This window comes from Poecilia reticulata, linkage group LG1 (genome assembly GCF_000633615.1).
Source record: "Poecilia reticulata strain Guanapo linkage group LG1, Guppy_female_1.0+MT, whole genome shotgun sequence".
NCBI classification, from domain to species: domain Eukaryota; kingdom Metazoa; phylum Chordata; class Actinopteri; order Cyprinodontiformes; family Poeciliidae; genus Poecilia; species Poecilia reticulata.
In genome coordinates, this window is record NC_024331.1 from 28,365,433 (window position 1) to 28,386,626 (window position 21,194).

At 35.5% G+C, this 21,194-nt stretch overlaps 1 protein-coding gene across 1 annotated transcript in view; it reads right to left on the reverse strand.

The window, feature by feature from the left end:
- tenm3 (teneurin transmembrane protein 3) overlaps nucleotides 1-21,194 on the reverse strand; it is a 549,164-nt gene that overhangs the window by 416,014 nt on the left and 111,956 nt on the right. Inside the window, exon 5 of the mRNA XM_008419232.2 lies at nucleotides 18,817-18,926. The gene's annotated coding sequence lies outside the window, so the exon portion shown is untranslated. The remainder of the gene's footprint in view (nucleotides 1-18,816; nucleotides 18,927-21,194) is intronic.

Below are 21,194 nucleotides of genomic sequence, written 5' to 3' on the forward strand. Positions count from 1 at the left end.
ATCATTAAAAAAAGTGTGAGCTAAGCATGTGAGTCGACCTTTGCATACAACTCCTTTGCACGAAGCTATTTATTTACAACTTGCAGTTTTCTTTTCCCACAAATAACAACATGCAGAAAAATGACTGATTTCTGATTTTGCCCCTACAACAAATGGTTTCAGCAAACCTGAAAGAAAGCTGCAAAGATTTCTGCTAGTGCTGTAGTTAAGACCATCCAACAGGATGCTAAATAGAGACCAAGATCAAAACAATGGGAGATTATTTTAAGACATTTCCTGTGATAAGAAAACATGTAATTGTTGCTGCAAATCTTTAAAGAAAACCTCCCTGATCATCAAGCTGACCGATGGCATCACTCCAGACCAACTTTCCACTCTAATCCTGTACATAGCAGCACTGGATAACTATTTTATATGGTCACTATTTAGCTGACAGAAAGAGCAACATGTTTTTAATTCACCTACATTACAGTCAATTTCTATTTCTCCACATTAACACTGTTTTACAACCAGTTCTCCATCGATGTTACGCGAGATGATAGAATTTGATGTGAGGATGTTTTCCTGTTCAGCTGTGAGACATGAAAACACAGACTGACAGAAACTGTCACGCCATCTCTGACCTCCTCAACATGAGACGCTGACATTGTTTTTTTGTTGTTGCTTGTTTTCCATAATGATATTGTTTTTATTTAAATCCACACATTGCCTTGTGATAATTGTATATGTATTTGTTTTTAATTACATATCAATTATCAGCTCTGTAATAAATAAACACACAACACAATAAGGACTAAAATATATTTTGCCATTTTGTAGAATATTCTACGCTCCCTGTACCTGTCTTGGATGAGGTCATGCTTGCGGCTAATGAGCCAGCTTTGATCTAAATAAGAGTGAACGATAAGATACAGAGATGATGTGTGTGTCCTCACCTCCTTTCTCAGTTCTTTCATCATCCTTCAACCCTCTTTCGTTAATAACAACCTGATTAGGCTGCACAATGCTTTGTTACTGAGATGTTCAATAACACACAAAGGTCAATAGCAATTGAAAAAACATTGTGTGCTGATAGTAATTACAGTTGCGAAAAAAGCCAAAGGCTCCGGGTTTAAATGGCGGTAAGGGTAACAGTTTTCAAATGGACCTCATTAAGCATTCATCTGGTATCCTTTCTTTCCTCTTTCTTCTCGTTGTGTCATTTTCCTCTCTTATTCTCCTTTTGTTTTCTCTATCCCGCCATCCTGCGATCCATCCATCCATTTTTCGGAAGCCGCTCTCGTCGGGGTTGTTGTTAATGAGCCGTTATGACTAATTGGGATAGTTAGATTGAGGGGGACAGCAGGGGATGTTGTGCTTTGACATTTATAAGAACAGTATGTCAAAGATGAGTAAATAATACCGCAGTGATCTCTTTGTGCGTCGATGACTCAAATATGTTAAAAATCCCAAAATATTATGTAAGTGTGATTACTTTTACCCTGATTTTTGCCATTAAAGTGTGGGATTGAGAGCAGCAAACTATACAATTTCTATGAGAGTGTGAGTTTTTAAAATGTATTCAATTAAGTTTTCTGGAACGAACCGTCCCAATAAAAGTGTGTGACACTGTTCTCCATTTTCTCTCTGTTTTCAAGGGGAAAACTGAGCTCAGTTTGATTGAACCACACAATGAATTATTATTCTGTTATGAACAGTTGTTAATAATCAGGACAAATTAAGACCATGAATAGCAAACACAACAGGGGTCCTTCCAGCTAGGTGCAAAGTGTATTTATATTTTTATTACACATGTATTGTGGAAAAATTGCTCCTTATTATGCACACTGCGTTGAGAAAGATTTTGACACGATGGTTTGTTGGTACCATGTTTCGGTGAAAAACAAGCCAAGCAATCACAATGTTAACACAAATTAAGACGACCAAAATCCCTGGTTTCTTTGTGTCCCTCCTGTCTGTTTTTCTGAGCCCTTAAAAAAAAAAAAAAAAAACGCTAACGAGTTGGCACCGCTCCAGAGATGTTCATTAATTTAGGCTGGAGGATTGATTTAAATATTTATTATCAAACAGTGAGGACGCAAACTCTGCTTATTTAGCTTATTCTATTTAATTAATTTTTTTTTTTTTTTTTCCCCCCTTATTTTGTTTTTAATGACAGCTATTGTCCTGCAGTGGTTCATGTCTGAAATTTCACTTCAATTTAAATATCTCTGAATTAACATTAGATCTTATTTTGAAAAACAGGAAGCTATGCATATTTATAAAAAATAAATAAATATATAATAATAATAATAATAATAATAATAATAATAATAATAATAATAATAATAATAATAATGCATTTAAATAAAACAACAAAACTGTTTTAAAAACCATGCAGTAATAAGAGCAGCGTCCCAAATATTCTGGAGCGACTCTCCGTGTGAGCAAACGTCTGTGTGAAAGTTTTTTTTTTTTTCCTTTTTGTCATCCGCATTGAGATTGTATTGCTTCATTACAGACGGTGCATTAACAAACAAAATCCTCTCAGTGCGCACATTAAAAACATCTCATTCCTACCTAGATGCACAGTCGAAGCCATAAAACAATACGTTACCGCCCTGACTAATTACCAACGTGAAAACTTTCATAATTGAATCGCACCCCTTAACCAATCCTGCTTAGCTGAGACATATTAAAAGAGGCTGCTCTCAATTTGAGTTTGTCATAGCAAACAAATGAGATGGTTTGTATGGAGCGATTTGTCTGAAGTCAGGTAATAAGGTGGGATTCAAAGCCACTTTGTTGTTTGGGGTATTTGTGAAATTAAGCTCATTAGTGGTAGTAAAACTCTGAGGAAAGTGGTACCAAATTATACCCCAGTTATGAGAACATGAGCACACACATGCTCAAGCAAGCCCATATAGATAAATGTCTACAATGCAGTAATGAAGTTTTGTAATTGAGTTTTTTTTTTTTTTCTTGCCATTTAAACTCAGTTCTTTGCAACTCACTAACAAACCGGCCATAAAGAATTTACTGTATGGCATCTAAATAAATGCTTTTACATAAACCAGTGCAAACGAGATTTATTATGAAAAAGATTTTTGTCAACATTTTGTCAGCAGCTGTACCATCCCTAAAGACGAACAGCTTCTCCATGATAAGAGTTAATTTAAGAACATATGTCATCTGTTCACTGTGTAACTTTTATTCTTGGTCTTTCAAATTCAAATTCACACTTAAAGACATTTTATTGATCCCAAAGAAAAATTAAACAGAATTTTCTAGTGAGAGGGTTTGTGAAATGTAGGTTCTTTTACAAAAGACAGAAAAAGCCCCATAAAAAATAAGATTATTTCTTACTAATAGAGTGTATGCTGTTCAGCTTGGAGAACCACACTTGCAACTACAAATATTTATTTTTTTTTTCTGTTCTAGATGTTGGCACACAGCCCAGTAACCGCTGTCCTTTGGGGCCTGGCTGCGGCTTTGTGACAGACAGAAAGAAGTGTGTTCTGCATGTCACGGCAACAATAGAGCTGCAACAGCACTGTGCTGCCCAAAGATATGTTTGTTTAAATATTGGTGAAGTGTGCACCATCAGGACTAATTGTAAATACCGACTACAAGCGGGCTGATTTAGATGGTATCAATCAACGTCCACTAAAAACTACTGACCGAGGAAGGCTTCAGAAATGACTAAAATTTATTTTGTTCCTTTTATTTAACAACAAAAATATCTGACATCTTTAAAAATGTTTTTCTGTTTCCAATTGAATCGTGTCAAACATCTAAAAAGACAAAAAAACAAAACAAAAATGAAATCTTCCTCATTCAGAGCGCATTCAGTTCAACCTTGGACTGGACTGAGTATTTCAATTTGACCCGAGTTTAACAGCCTGATCTAGGTTATGAGTCCAGCTATCAGATTCTCAAAGTTGGCTAAAAATGCACTTTAAAGAAATGGACCCACATATGACAATACAGTGACAGGCGTGCAGGAGAAAAGGAAGGATGTCCTGATTGCAAGCAGAGGCTTGTGGTGATCCCAGGCTCCCTCATTATTGCTCATCACAGAATCACTCCGCTGAGAATAACTTTGGTTTATGAGGGTGAGTGCAGAGTGGTGGGGGGGCTTCAGCTTGAATGTTTGGAGGACCGAGAAATTGTATTGGTTTCTCTATTACAAGACGAGTCATGACGGGTTTTGTTCTAGAGATCATCAAATAACTTTAGTTTTTACTTTGGCTGTTTGTCCGCTCAAATGAATTAGATTTGCAGATTGTAAAAAGCTTTTCCGTGCATGCAGACGTGGTGGAACCCGAGGTTAGTAAAACAACAGTCGGCACCAGGAAGGTTGATTTTGTGGACAGTGGAGAGTTTGCTTGTATGCAGCCAGGCAGGAAATACCAATGATAATTAGACTCTTCTCTAAATAAACGAACTAGTCGTGTCCAGGTACGGATCTAAATTCATCCTGATCATTTTTATTACCACAAGCTTTTGAAAATTTATTATGACAAGCCTTCCTGTGCATCACTATTTATTATTATTATTATTATTAGTAGTAGTAGTAATAGTAGTAATACTAAGAACTAATTATATCATCATTTCACTCATATTTTCTCTCACCTTTACAGATTATTTTCAATATTACATTAAGCCTTTTATTAGCTATAAATTATTTACTTGGGAATTAAAATGTTAACAGCTAAACAAGAATTACGTAAATAAAAACAATTAAATAACTTCTAGATTTTACCAATTAGTGTATTTGAGTAAAACAAGCTGAGAAAGGATTCCAACGACTGCGTATCGTTATAATGCACCCAGCATTAAGATGACTTATTGTGTTTTTACGGATAAACAGCTTAAATAAATTATTGCTCCTCTTGCTTCCCTCTGAATTCACTGATGATATAAACATGTTTAAAAAGCCTTTATTTTCTCAATAGTAAAGTTTACATTTAAGACTTTAACCTCTATGTAGCTTAAACAAATATTCCTTACTTTCACTGCCTTCTGCATGTCTGCTGAAAAAACCAGAGATTCATGGTTTATTGGACAATAAAAGAGATGTTACATCATATTGTATGAATATGATTTAATAGTTAATGTTTTACTTTTTCTTTTTTAAATTGATAACCACAGGAAACATTATCATGGCAGCTTTTAGCCCAGTAATTGTTGCATAACAAATCATACCACTGGTTCTGTTTCTTTAACACCCCTTTGCAGAGCTCGAATTTGGCTTTATAATCATCTTATCGTTTTTAAAGATCTTCATGAACAGTTTTTGCAAGAATTTCCAGAAAAGATGTCAAATTGTTAGCAGTTTTTAGTCAGCACTCCATCTCTCTTGTCTGCATATGGCATAGACAAACAATATGTGGATATATGCTTCATTTTTTAGCACACTTTGGGCCCTTTGCATTCTGGGTTGGGTTTCATACGGTATCAACTTTTTTCATACGTCAACAGATCCCAGCATATTGACATGTAACCTATGGTTGTTATATTTTGAGCTTATATTTTGGTAGCATTTCTTGAGCTAAATGGATGCATGATGCATTTTTAAAGTTTTCATGGTGCAAAAGACAAAAATAAATCATTCTAATTAAGGGAACAACTATCTGAATTTTGATATAAATCCTCCAGATGATTCTCTGCAAGATAACAGAAGAGGAAGGAGCAGCAATAACCCAAACAAACTCTGTAGCTTTTTGACAACGAAGTCCCTAAAAACAGCTTGTTCACCAAAACAAATCCGTTTTCCACAACAGCACGAACCCATATGTGGCTATTTGCTAGCCACATATTTAAGATTAGCATGTTTAGCTGCAGTCTGAGCTTGTCTGCAGCGGCTGATGCTCCTCAGAGCCATGAGACAGTTACACTATGTAGCACCACAACACAGCATGCCGAGCTTAAACTGGTTAATACTGTGTGTGCGTGTGTGTGTGTGTGTGTGTGTGGGTGTGTGTTTGTGTGTGTGTGCGCGTGCTTAAACTGAAGTTTTTACATAGTCACATCACTAACAATGCAATAGAAATAACTATCTCAGGCATTTATTAATATAAATTAAATGTAGCATACAAATATGCATTCATAAACACACACACACACACGCACACACACATGCACACATACCAGAGTTTCAAGATGATCGTGTCATTTTGTTTTTCATTTATCGTATGAAACTTTGCAAAGTGTAAATATTTTACAACAATGAACCCTTTGTGTTTTGTAGTACACATTTAGAGTGATTGATGTTAAATATGAATTCAATAAAACAAAGTAGGCTAAACAGTAAGTCGTCTATGATAAATTATAAAACCTAAAAGATTTTGTCAGCTAGTGCCATTTTGTTTTATAAGATATTAGCAATAACAGGAACATAAATTATGATATAGTTCTATATTTTCATATAAAAGCTGTGCATTATGTAACAGTGATTACAAAATGTATAGCTTTATTCAGAAATGCTAATAAATATAAGAAAGCAAAGAAATTGAAAAAAGAACATTCAATTTATTTCAAAAATATAATAAAACCAGGTATATGGAAGAACTTCTGCATATATGAAGATGTGAACTAAAAACATGTTTATACACCCCATGTGTTCATTAAGAGATTCTTATCTTTAAATTTAACTAAATCAAGGAGAGAACCACAGAAAACCAGGCTAACCCAAATAAAAATTAAAGAGACTCTAACATTCATATATTTATATGAAAGTTCAACTTTCACATGACATTTACAGTGGAGACTGAACCAAAAATAATAAAGATCTAAAAATAACTGTGCACAAAATAAAAATAAAAAACAGGAAATACAGACTCAGGTTTTCTTTAAATAAAATAAAATAAAAAATAAACTTACAAAATTTTTGTTCTAGAAACAAGCAAAAATAATTATGTTTCAGATTCTCCTACTGATATGTTTTACTGTCGTTGTGAACAGAGGAAATTGGGAGCGGAGCGTTAGCAATGGTCGCCAGTGGAACCATGGAGGTAATTTTATTTCTACCTGCATACATTTTCCTAATTACTCTTTATATTTACTACTGTAACTGCCCAAAGGAGCAGAAACAAGGGAAGAAAAAAGGGCTGCTGAGCTCTTCTAATACATGCAGTAATATTTACATTCATGTAGTCGACAGGGAAAATCCCATAACCCTGATCTGTTGGAGTCAAAAGGGATTACGTCTACAGAAAGATGAAGCCATTAATTTTGCTGCTGAGGGACTGACAGGAAAAAAAAAACAAAAGACTGGAGGGTAGAACAAACAGGCCAATGAAAATAAACACCTATAAGAAATAAAATAAAAATTAGAGTAGAAAAATAAAGCTCTGTGAAAAATGTATCACCTTTGAAAGAACAAAAAGCAAGAAAAGGAAAATTAAACTGAGGTCATCTGTCAAACACTAAAACCCAAAAGAGGAAGTAAACTATTAAAAGAAGAAAGAAAGAAATTGATTCTGAGAACAGCAAAGGTGGGAGAGAGAAAAGAGAAGAGATGAACAAAAGAGGAGGATCTTATTATTCAGCTTGAAGCAGATGAAACAGCTGCAGTTGTTGAGGCAGATGGAGCTCATCTCCCTCATGAATACGTCAGCCTGATGAGGAGCTGAGTCTCACAATGGAAATCCTGTCTGACTGCTGTTTAAAAAAAGGTTGACTTATTTCATTCATGCTAAATCTCCACACACACACACACGTACACACACACGCACACGCACACACGCGCACCCACACACACATACACACACACACACACACAGCATGGTGTGAGTTTACAGAGCGTGTTGATACAAGGTTTGTCGATTTATGAAAGGTGAGGCAAAATTCAGATCCACTTTTCGTATGGTGTGACCTAATCATGTCTTTTGCTTATGTCATTAAAGTTGTACAATATAGCGATCCCAAAAGAACGGAATCCAGAACTGGGTTATTTATTCTATTTTTATCTATAATTTATCATTTAAAACAACAGGATACTTATTTCAGAAGGTTGCCAGCATGCCTGAGAGAAGAGCAGAGCGATGGCGAGAAAAGTCTAATGGAAGAAGAAAAGTAGAGAAAAAGTTGAATACAAAGTCTCAATGATGCAAAGTATGTTTTTCACACAGCATGATCAGACTAATTTATTTTGCCTTTCAGCAGTTTTTGTTGTCGTTTTAAATTAGGCTGCATTTGCTGCAGTGAAATGGTTACACAAGTGACTTTACGTCTCTGATATCAGGTTGACACTCGTTTCTGAGCAGTACGAAAGCCGGAGTGTGTCTTTTTTCAGGCACAGCTTCAGCTATCTCAGTACAGCCTGATCACCTGCAATTTTCCTAACAGGTGTCAGCTTTGTAAAGCAGTTGTGATTTATTCATTTTAAAAGATTTAATGAGGTTACCAAGGAGACCGAACAAATAGCCAAGATAATCAGCCAAATCTGCGCAGACTTCATTTATCTCTGCAAAAATTGTCTGGAAAAAGACAGATGTAAAACTCTGGAGGTGAATTATTATTTTATACATGTATTTCAAAGGCATATTATTATTTCATACATGTATATACACATATCTCAAAGGCTGCTTCAGGGAGTTTTTCATTTTTGACTGCTTTTTGATGCAAAAATCTGAAGACCAGCCGCCATTTTGATGGGTGGTCTGCATGTCTGGCTGTGCAGACACAAAGACATTTTCAACTTTATGCACAGAGTACACTATGTAGGTAAAAAAAAAAATAATTAAAGAAATCCCACCTGCGTATCATCTCTGACCTGGACACTGAAGTAAATGTGTCTCGCTATCATAGACTCTTACTGATCTGATCGCTTCAGTTCAAGAAACGTTCCCCGATTTCAAAACTTTGACTGAAGTGGTGCTTGTTATTCCAGTCTCCAACGTGGCAGCGGAGAGCAGATTCAGCCTCTGTGTCCATGTTTATAACCTGAGTGCCATCGTTTCAAAGTTACATGTATTCATCTGTCTGATGTGTCTGATATGTAGATTCTTTGTTCAACTTTTAGCATATTACTTATGCAGAATGAAAATTAAATGTGATTGCATATGTTTTTCTAATTATTTTAAAAAAATGACAGGCTAAAATGGACAATGACTTGATTTATTTGGCCAGATTTGTCAAAATGTCGGACAACAAGAAAGTCTAGAGGAGGAATTACATTTCTCCAACATGTTTCACTTCTATCCTTTACGGTTAAACCCAAAAGTTTGTATTGGCTCTAGGGGAATTACATTTAAATTAATCTTTTCATTTCTTTTTATGTTTCTTCTGACTATAAGCAATGTTCCCATTTTGGAGCAGCTCAGCTAGAATACCGACTTAGAGAGAGCTAAAACCTTCAAACCTCAAAGACTCGGCTCTCAATGCTAAAAGCTGAATGAACAAACGGAACAAAATGCTAAATTCTTGTCAGCAGATAAAGCAACTGTTTAATTTATCTGTAGTCGTGAACGCTGAGATACTGAAATGGTCTAAAAAAAACTAACTGGTGAGCTTTAACTATTTCCAACATCCCTGTATGCAAGTAAGCATAATGTTATTGTAATTTTATTGAGCTACAAAATAAATAGGTACAACAGGTAATTGGGATCATTGTGGAAAAAGTCTCTGACCCTCCCAACCGATGGAGGTTTATTGTCCGTGAGACACAAAGGCACCAAAACAGCTTTGCTCTTGCTGGTAGATACATTTTAAATCTGAAACTGTTCTTCTCTGTGGTTTTTGCACTTGTTTTAAATGCATTACAATTTGCTTTTACATTGCTAATCTTTTTTATTGACGATATCCTGGGAAGCCTTTCTATCACATTTCCATTACATTTAAGTTGCTATGCACAATATTTTCTTATTTTAGAATCGAGGGGCAAAGCTGCACTTACCATCCTCCTGCAGAACAAATTATCCGAAGGCTTCTCCACTGGATACTCAAAAGGCTCTCCAACATTTTAGATAAACTATTTTTGTTGGAACGTAAACAAAAAACCATTACAGAAATAATACCTATTTTACGTTGTTTTCTTTTTAGCCATTTGAATTTGAAACAGACGTCTTGGTTGAATGAATGAAAGCTAAATTTGACAGTGATCTAAGTAAGTTTTATCAATAAGCTAATATATCCAAAATAAGTCAACATCATACATAAATATTCCAGTTTTTTTACACCTGGTAAAGCATAGATAAAGCAAGACCCTATTAAATATTGATATAGTTCAGGAATACTGGGTTAAAATGATTAAGAACAACATTTTCACCTTCATGGAGGATGTTCTCTTACCTTTTGTGTCTGCGGCCTGTTGGTGACAAACAAACCCCAATCTAATTCAATAACATTGTTTCTTTTCAAAGGTAAGTGACGAGATGAAAATTGAAATGACCTCAAAGTTTCAGATGATAAACAACATTGTCTCAAAGAGATCAACAACAAATATTTGCCCAAATGTCTGGGCTGTTGGCCTGAAACGCCACATAAGCCTTAACGCCATTACTTATTCAGCAAGTTTATTGGTGTGTTAATAATTGATCAGCCAATTAAGGGGGGAAGTTGGGGAGATATGAGTCTCTTTACCAGTGGGCTTTTGGTAAGTGCATAGTTTGGTGGAGCACGACAGAGAGGCGCCAATGAAAGTCACTTCTGACCAGCGCATAAAATTCCTTTTCATGTTAATTGACCTGTGAATGGGTTACACTGAAGAGGAGAAGATGCACAACAACTAACAGTTTTGTGCACTTTTAATGAGCTGGATGTTCACTTCACCAGCCACTTTTATCCAAATTGACACAGACATGCAGATATTACAGTGTCGGTAAGATCTATTCTCTTCTATGGCTTTGCTTGCTTTTTACTTCTTGATTTTGTATTGTGTGGTTCTGTGCTGGGTTTGAGTGAATATGCTCGGTGTTTTAACATGCAACTTTCAATTCAGGTTTTTGTTTGCATGAAAACGAGGAAGTGAAACGAAAGCGTAGGAGCTAATAACATGAAAACATCCATCTGCAGAAGGTTCTGGATCCTCAGCTATTAAACGACTGCTTGATTTATCCTGCTGGAGGCGTGGAACTCTGTTGAAGTTTTACATTTTAACCAATGGCTAACATTTGGCCATGAAGTATGTGACGAGCTTGCTGGAAATCGCCTGGAAGCACAAACCGAACGGCTTCATCCACTTCCTCTGTTGCCATTGTTTGTGCTGTTAAAATTCTAAAACAGCGCAGAAAGTCAACAGCATCGTTCACAACTCCTGTTCGGTGATTGGTCCGGCAGAAAATCTATCGGAGGAATCCAGTTGATTGGGAGAAAGCCCAGACTGAACAGGGAAGAGAGATTAAAATTGAGTGGAATTGCATAGGAAGGCAATGATATTCAACTGAACTGAATTCAGTTTATTTGAATAATGACAAGCACTCAGTCCTTCTGCAGGAGCATGTAGAAACAGTGAGTAGTGGATTGCATTGAGCTATTGACTTTGCAGCAATCCCTCCTACTGAGCATGCAAATACAAACAGCGGACAGTGAAACTCTCCTTTCCCAGGAAGAAACCTGTAGCAGAAACTGGCTCCATGTGAGCAGCTATCAAGTCACATCCAACTTTGATGAGGAAAGCTGAGTCAGATTGGGAGGATATTTAGGCAGAAGTAATATTTTTACCAAAAAGCTTAAGTATTTGATTTATCCTTGAAAAATAACCCAATTAACTGTGTTTATGTGTCAACATTTTAGAGAAAGAGAGCAGGAGACGAATAAAAAGATTTTACATTTAGTCTGAAGGAAAACAAGATGCTAATGTGTGTAAAAAAAAAAATTTTTCTGTAGAAAATTACTTTTTATTGTGAATCAAATTTATAAGTGGACCAACTTAGTTTAAAACATCTAAAAACTATTAACTAAAATTACAGCTTTATTCATTTTTTTCCACATCCCACTGAAATGCTTAGATGACAACATCCATCCACTTAGTAAGACCAGTTTTCCTTTAAATATTTAGCTTGAAAATATCCCACTTTTGAAATAATTACCAATTAAAATGTGACAATCTGGGTCCACTGGCTTTTCAGTGTTTGTTTGAGAAACAAAGTTCCCCATGAACAGCAGACTTCCTCTTCAGCAACAGAAAGATTCACTGCCCCGTTTCATTTTGTCCCAGATTTGTTCTTGTGAGAAACAAAAAGAGTCTAGACAAATAAAATGCTGCCGTTTGATGAAAGAAGACGTGAATTTGTTTCATCAGGCATTACAATCCAAACCATGCAATAAAAGATCAATAGATCTTTTGTCTATGTGTAATTGCAACATTCCCAGACTCGCACTTTATGTTGTCGTTGATTTACCGTGAATAAAGAGTCAACACTCAGTTATGACAAAAACATAAAATAATATAAGTTAAAATGTGACTGATTTTGTGTCTTTAGCCTGTGTCCTAAACTTTCTTTCCGATCAGATATAGAATATTTTAATGCGCTTTTTTCTCCTAATTGCATCCAAATAATTCACACATCAGCCTTTACAACAGTAATAATAACAATTTTAGTAGTAGTAGCAGTATTTTGTGAAAACTAAATAAAGGGTGTCTATTTTAGAGCATCATTTTCCTCACACACTCTGCAGGACTTTTTGTTTTAGACTAATGATTTTCTCCTGGAGCCAATGGATTCTTCCATTGAGGCCTTTTAAGAAAGCTGGCTAATGTCGACTGTTCATCATGTTGTTGTAAAGCACATGTCAAGCCAGCCGGTAAAAGTGGCATTCATGATTCCATTTATCGTACACCAACATAAATATCAGCCACTTGGGCAACACTTTCTGCCATGCACAGGTTACTGCAGCAGCATATTTAGAATGAGAGGCTCCACAGAGACTCTGGTGAACTTTTTCCTCCAAGCTTCATCCAGGTTTTAAAATAGCTCTTTTTTTTTTGACAGTGTTTTGGTTTGTGCCGTTAATTATTTATGGGAAATTGTCGTCATCCTCCGGCTGAAGATTGTTTGTGTGATGTGGGAATAGTTTGTCAAAACAGTCAGACAGAGAATTTGACATCACTGTCTGCAGAATGCCTGTGAGGATGTCATACACCCTGGTACTATTTTGCACACGGATTTGAAAACCACACCACCGGTGAGCTCAGCCCCAAAGCCAAGACCAGCCAGTCTGAGCGGAGCGGCACCAACGGGGTGGAGAGGGAGGGAGGGAGCGAGCTGGGGGACTTATTCCACATGGATTCCAAACAAAGAACATCACAAGCATTTCAGTAATAGATTAGGCATTTAATCACATTTTCTCAGGTCTGATAATGTGTTAAGAACACCTGAAAGTCTCAAGCGTGTTTATAATGTCCAAAAAATATTTTTCCCTTTAGAAATCATCACTTGAATTCACCATTTGAGTGCTTTGAATCCACCAAAATAGAGTATATTAGTGAAAAACAGGGGACGGTTTTCAACATGCAATACTTTAAATACCTAAATATGTATTAGACAAATGGTTAAACTGAAATCAGAGTAAAATGGGCAAAATAAAAATCCAGGCTACATTTGTATTATTTAGTATTTTCATTTAGAACATTTTTATTACTATTAAAATGTAACAATTACAACTTTACCCCTTTGGTGCCGATCCACATAAAGGCTTTTAACAATTCAACAATTGGCCAGATGGACAGAAGAAAACTGTCAATGATTTTAACTGGTTCCAGGTTTAACGGCTATGAAGTCGACAGCAGAACAGAAGGGATTTATTTAATATTTTGATTTAATTCTGCTTACAGAAAATAACATGGTTTGCTCGTTGACAGGGGTTCAAAGGTCATAACTATTCAGAAAAGAATATTAAAAATGCATTAACAGTGTCAGCACTTTAAAGTAATACAAAAAAAGTTTTAATTATTTGTATTTTAATTTATTAAAATGCTAACGGAAAAAAAAATTATATTTGAAAATTAAAAATGTATTCAGTCATCCATCCATTCATCCTAAAATACATTTAAAAACAGAAATGTAATATTAAAAAAGGACCAAATCAGATTTGTGTTACTTTATCTTTTACTTTAAATTTACTCATTAGTACTTTATTAAAAGATAAAAATGTGAATATCTATCAAAAATCTGAACATTTCAATGAAAACCCCCTTGAAAGGCAGGAGTGTATGAATCAGTGCATAAAACAACATTGATAGAAACAAGTTGTTCTTTATGTTTTAATGTTTCTGTGCCATTCATAGGCTAAAGCAGGAATCCCATAAGAGATTCTTCATCTGTCAAGGATACAATGATCCAATCACAGACTGATTTATCGCTGATTTATATCGGTGTGACGGCTCAATAAACCAACAAAAGGCTTGTGTGGTTACAATCACCTCGTCACAACAATAAGGTTTTGAGTGCATCTGCTGTAAATGAATATTTTATTGTCAGAGAGTCGCCTTATCTGGAGAGTTTCTAGGTTAGACATGAGCAGCAGATCTGATATTGCTGACGCAGGACGATGCAGAGCTTACACCATCCAGTTAAACCAATAAAACTGTAATTAAAACCCACTCATCATGTCTCGATTTGCAGAAGAATTGATTTATAGGTGCGACTCAAACTAATTACATGTAATAACGCAAAGTAAAATTAATGCACGTCCTAAATAAACGTATGAAGAATGACACCAGAATTGTGACACTTTAAATGAATACATCCACAAAAGCAGAACAGATTGATAAACCAAAACGTCTGATCAATCATTTAATAAGCAGTAAAATGGCAAAATGAGGAATGAGAACTTTTTACTGTTAATGACAACATATCAATCAGTACTACTTGTATAGGTTAATATCCTCACTAACTGCAACGCAGTGGCTGATAAATGAAGACGAGATGAGAATAAAACAGCAGGAAGGCATGTCGCATCATCATCATGAGTCCTTCTTTTAAGAAATTAAAATTTTGACAATATCAACATGGTAATATCAAAATATTTATATTTTTCTTACCAATAAAAATACCTTTAAAAGAAGAACATTCTAATACAGTTGCTTGTTTTTTGCCATCTCACTCACCTTGTCATTAAACTAAAAAGAGAAAATTTATACATTCAAAATAAAAAAAAAAGAAAAAGTACAGCCAAGTCAAAAATTATACATATTCCTGGCATATTTAGATTTAAAGTAATAGTCAAAGACTTTGGAGATAATTATTAAAATACAGTCATGCTGGACTGGTGTAACTGGATTATTGCTCTGATTTTTAAGAAAGCTTTATGTTATTTTTTATATGCCATTTCTGACAAAACTGAATCTCCTTTGACATGTTTAATTATTATTTGAGACGCAGCTGTTTCATTTCAGAATAAAAAACATGAAATCAACCCACATTAACACCAATAATTGATTATTGTTTTATGATTGCATCTGTTCTTAGAGTAACACACATTTACGCAGCTCACTTTGTTCAATAAAAATATCTCCATAACAAAGTTCTGTTCTCATATCACCTGCCAAAGGCATCTCCAGGAATTAATCACATTATGATACTACGATTAACTGCTAGTTGCAATTAGCCTCTAAATATAGCAAAGCCAACTGGCGGTAGATTAAACATTTTTCACATTTCTTGATGAAAGCCAGGTAATGGGAGGAGGGTTTTCTGCTGATTGCTCTGCGGATTACTCTGTCGTCATCTGTGAATCACTGGGGTTTTATTCTGGAGCTAAGTCTGTGTGGAGGGAGTCGCTACAACAGGAAGTTCTCTCAGTGCCTCTCAGTGCAGGAATGCAAAACAATGGAGCATTTTGTAACATTTCAAACCCTCCCAGTTAGGATTTGTTACTTTTATTTGCTTTAAAATAGAGATGCACTGATCTGAAGTTTTGTGGTAAAGTTTTAGTTATTTTTCTTATTGAGCTGATTTTATTTTATTTTTTTACAAATATGGAATCTGAGCCAAATATTCTTGTTAAGAGCTATAAACGCAAATAAAATAAGAGTTTTTTTTTCTTCTTCTTTTTACTTTCTACATAAACTTAAAATGTACCATTAACACATTGCGGTGAAATACAACTATTTTCTCAAGAACAGCCTAACATTAAAAAGGCTCCGTCTCTCTGAACCACACCAGCTCTATAAATACAGGGAAATCCTGCAGGCTATGCAGCAGAAGCATCTGTACAAATAAAACCCAAGAAAGAAGAACAACACATTCCTTTCATAAGACAGAACGCAGCTCATTATTTATAGTTTTATTTTACTTTTGCATATATCACACACAGCACATTTCTTTGCACCATGTCACAAGACGCATCTTTTTTTTGTAATAAATCCAGTTGTGTCCAATATAATATTTGAGAAATAAACCTTCAAATTACTGTAATAATTAGATTGTCAAGTCATTATTTCAATTAATGCAAAACACGTTTCTGCTGTAAACTAGAATTAATTATTTGCATGAGGGGCAGAGGCAGCATCACATCTTGTGTGTGAGAGGGAGGCCCGTTTCAGTTTTAAATGTTAAATGATTTATGTTTTGACTGAGTATCTTTTTACCAAATATGTCAAGTAAGACATATTTACTTAGCTGAACTCCTCTTACTTGAGTACAATTTTTGATGCTCAACCCACTTGCTATTAATTTTTTACATTTTCTTTAGTACTTGGAAGTTTTTCCCAGTGTAATAAAGCATAGCCTAGTAGTACAGAGAGTGATCATTTTGTAAGGGGTGAGTGCTAACAGAGAGAAGGTTTTTAACAGCTAAGTTCTTTTAAATAGATTTATAAATGTGGAGATTGAAACCTTTGCTCTGATAGCAACCGGTAGCTCGTTGCACCTCTGGATGAAAATGGACAGTCGCGTGTGAAACTCCCTGTTCATAGTCAGAAGTAAAAAAAGATGGGTGCTAGATGTAGCATTGAATATCAAAGCTGTGAGCTGGTGCTTGCAGATGTGTCTGATCAAAGCACTTCTCCTCTCCTGACAACTCACTGAAAGTGACTTGAAGTTTGCATTTAAAAATACAGCAAGGCACACCTGCAGTTTGTTCTTAGACGATGGGGATTTTACGCATCATGATGCTGACATTGAATCTAACTGATAGACTGGTCTAAAACTGTGCTGGATTACAAAACCATTTTTAAGGGTTCTAGAGGTTAATGGGCCTTTTGGGGAGTTAGATGCAGCTGTTAAAAAAATATTTTTGGACAAACTCTAGATTCGTCTGGAGAAGTAACAGCAAAAATCAAGTTTTCCACCATGGTCAGCGGCCATGATGGAAGCGTTGTGCATTAAAGCCAGAGACACACAGGATGCTGCACACAAACAGCACTCAGCTAAATATTTACTATCTTTAAACTTTTTGCCATTTGATTGCCACTTTTTGCCATTTGATCATTACAACACAAACTTGAATGGGGCCAAACGTGTCGCCAACAATGCAGAGAAATTTGCAGTACCGTAATTCCGCAACACTTTGAGCTATGTGAAAAATTTCTGGAAAAGGAGACCTTGCACTTTCCAGTCAATATCTGGTTATTACGGTAATTTCAATTAATCTGAGAGGCACTGTTTTAATAGACGTTAAACTGTGAAAATAACTAGTAGATATTGAAAGTTCTGGTTGTTATTGATAAATATATTTACCCTCAGGAGATTTAAAGAACTTTGCACAATTAAAATAAGCAAAAATATCCAGGCGGAGATTTAAAACTTAGAACTGAAAGGTTTAGGTTGGGAGTTTAAAAATTAGGTCTTAAACTAGAAAAAATGGAAAAATCTAAATTGTTCGTGATCAGAGGTTGCGTCACAGCATGCCTGGCAGCAGGAAGCAGACAGCCAGACGTAAGAATGTGTTAATTAAGTAAATCTTACATGACCCAATGGTATTTATAATGCCCTTAAAACCTTGGTGACAGAATAGTGTTAAAGGGAAACACAAATGAGACGTATTTCTCTCACAAAGCAGACAGTGACCAGTTCAAAGTGTGAGCCGAAGGGATCTGGGACCAGAGTGGGTAGAAAAGACTTGATGGTGGCAAATTTCTCTCTAAAAAAGATAAAACGTCATTCACAGAGTCCGGGTGAAGGGTCGCTGACAGCAGAATTACGTGGATTAATTAAATTGTTGAGAACCCAGATTGTGAGATTAAGCTTTCTTTTCTAACTGCACAGTTTCTGTTTGTTCTTTAGAGGGACTTTTTTTTCAACCAGCAGAAACAAACTGAGATTTCAGGACATGAACTTCATCTCTGACGTCTCCATATGTCAATATATTCACGTTCACATGTTGCCTTTAATTAAGCAGAGATGGTGAGAGTGTGAAGGTGTTTGTTTGATCATGTTGTCTAATTAATAATGGGAGTAAAGAATCAGTCTTGTGCTTTTTGAAAGCGGTTGTGATGAAAAATGCTTCACGAGATGCTTTCACGCACAATTCCTGAAAAGTAATAAATAAAATAAAAAGAGAAACTGCAAAACAAACATGTGTGAATGAAACTCTTGAAACTTTCACCATATTTAGAAACATGTCTGACAAAAGAAAACCAACAAGATCAACGAGTCAGAATACATGATAAGCGCATGAAGTTTGCCACCACAACAGCTCTTTACTCAACTTAAAATGTTAAATGCTGACATGTGAATCAAGTCATTTTAATGTCTATGAACTTAATTTGCTGTTTTTAGTGTGAACTTTATGCTAAATGATTTCTGTTACACACAAAGGAATAATAAGAGGCTAAATAAACACTGTTGGTTGTTTGTAGATTACTTAAACTTAAAAGACATCATTGTTTTTGACATTTAGAACCATATGTTCACTTGCTCTTCATAAAACGTATCTACCAACACATACCTTTGTATTTCTATTTCTTCTGCAATTTACGTTGGCATCTTCCAGCGTTACGAGTGTCGCTTTTCTACTTCGTCAGGGAGCGGTGGAGTGGCAGTTTGGATAAGGCAATTCTGGAACACAAAATAAAAGCCCTTCTTAGCATAAAATATTTCCACAAATATCAGCAAAAATACTGCTGATGACAACTTTCTGAGCTCGCATGGATTAATAAACGGGGCAGTGGTGCAAAGAAAAGTTGACCAAACTTCCTCTGTAATGATTTGAGAGATTGATAAAGTCACACAGCAAATAACTTGAAGACATTGCTGCCAAAAAGGTGATTTTTCCAGCTATTAAATATATGTATGAAATGCATCTGCATTATTATTATTATTATTATTATTATATGTCTATATTAACAAATGCAGGCAAAACTGTTGGCACTGAGAAGGTAGAAACAGAAGGCTCCTTTTATGTCTGGGAAACCTTTTTTACTTTCTGATCCTTTTCCTGCCTGGTGGCTGGAAGCCAGCAGAAATGAGCATCTGTGAAATAAAAAACAAGAACAAAAAACAACAAATGCTCCAGTAGCATTTATAGTAAAGGGTTCATTAGGAGTACTAATAATTGGACCAAATTGAGTTCAGTGATTCAAAATAAATACATTGAAATATTCGCCGCATTGCATGAGAAGGTATTTAGGCATCCCTGATGGCAGTCATGGGAGATTCAAAGATTTATCAAAAATGAATGAAAAAGAAATCAAACACTTTGGGTACATGTTTGATGAGAGAATAACATTGTGGGATGACATAGAGCTCAAAAAAGTACATTTTGCATGATATTCCCTTTTAACCTGTGTCTGCAGGTTTGGATTACACACACCCACACACACATACACATCTGTCGAGATCTTGACAGAGTTTCACTTCACTCTTCTGGGTCACCGATGGGTCTTTCCCACAATGCACTCAAACTGTGTGTGTGTGTGTGTGTGTGTGTGTGGGTGTGTGCGTGCGTGCGTGCGTGCGTGTGTGTGTGTGTGTGTGTGTGTGTGTGTGTGCGTGTGTGTGTGTGTGTGTGTGTGTTTTACAGTATCTTTAGTGAAAAGTATTTTCAAGGTAATTTCATTGATGACTGCAGTTCAGTACATTCTGGTTAATTTACCATTTCATCTTGTCATTACCAACCACTCCGGTCCTTGTACCAGTTCTGTTCCTTTCCTTCAGATAATTTATCCTCTCCTCTGGGAAAACCTTAGTCACTCTGACTCATAATTCTGCAATTCTGGTGATAATTGCCAAAGATTTTTGCAAATTAGTTACTGCAGCAAAAGTTTGTCTCACTAAACTTCATATTGTCATGTGCTAAACCTGTACTATTTCTAGATACTGATTGATTCATCAAACCGATTCGCATCTGTTAAACTGTTTGTAAAATATTTTTTGTGATGCTATTCTTGTATTTGTACCAGTGTGTGAAGAGTGTGAGCAGTGACCTTCTCTAAAATGTTTTATTGTGCTAGATGTGCAGGGTACCTTACAGTTGTTATTTAAAGCCATTTGGGACAAGGTCTTTGTTTTATTGATTATATGAATTTTATTTTAGCAGATACATCTCCTTCACCAAACCTTCATTTAGTCAGTGTGTTTATTGATGCTGACTAAAGGATTTGCAATGCCTCCAGTTCTCCAAAGTCATGTTTCCATTTCAACTCTTTGACATCTTTTTTGTCTTCACTTTTGTTTTCCATTTCTATTTAATATGGCGTTCAGCTCTCTGAAGCATGTTGGACTGAAACACCACTACGTTAAAGCGTCTAACTGAAAAGATTAAGAAAAAAGCTTAAATCAGGCATTTCGCATACAAGTCCACAATTTTAGCGATGCAGCTCAAAAGTAAATTATTTAAAACACTTAATTAATCTTGTTGGGTTAAAGAACAACCCATCTTTCCATGTCAAAACCATAGATGAGCTTGATGCAGTTTTTACCCAGCTACTGGAACGAGAGGAACTGAAGAAGTACAACCCAAAATGCTGATGTAAACTTTTTGACTAAGTATTTTTCACAGATTAAACTTTCACAATTGTTAGTCAGTTAGATATTAATGGGTTACCAATTTCAAGGTATACCAGTGCTCTGAAAAACTACAGTTTTATTACATAAAGTTTTCCATAATAATTAAATATTACAATTATAGTTGCTTTTTACAATTTTTCCTAGAATATTTCAGAATTCTTTAAAAATAAATCCTAAAATAAAACATGACAGGCACACCTGTGTCTTTTTTATTAACATTATACAAAAATGTCAAAATATAATTTCGGGACAATCAGTAAAGACGCCAAAATTCTGAACATTATCATGCAGCTGTAAGGAACAAAAGTATGATTTCAT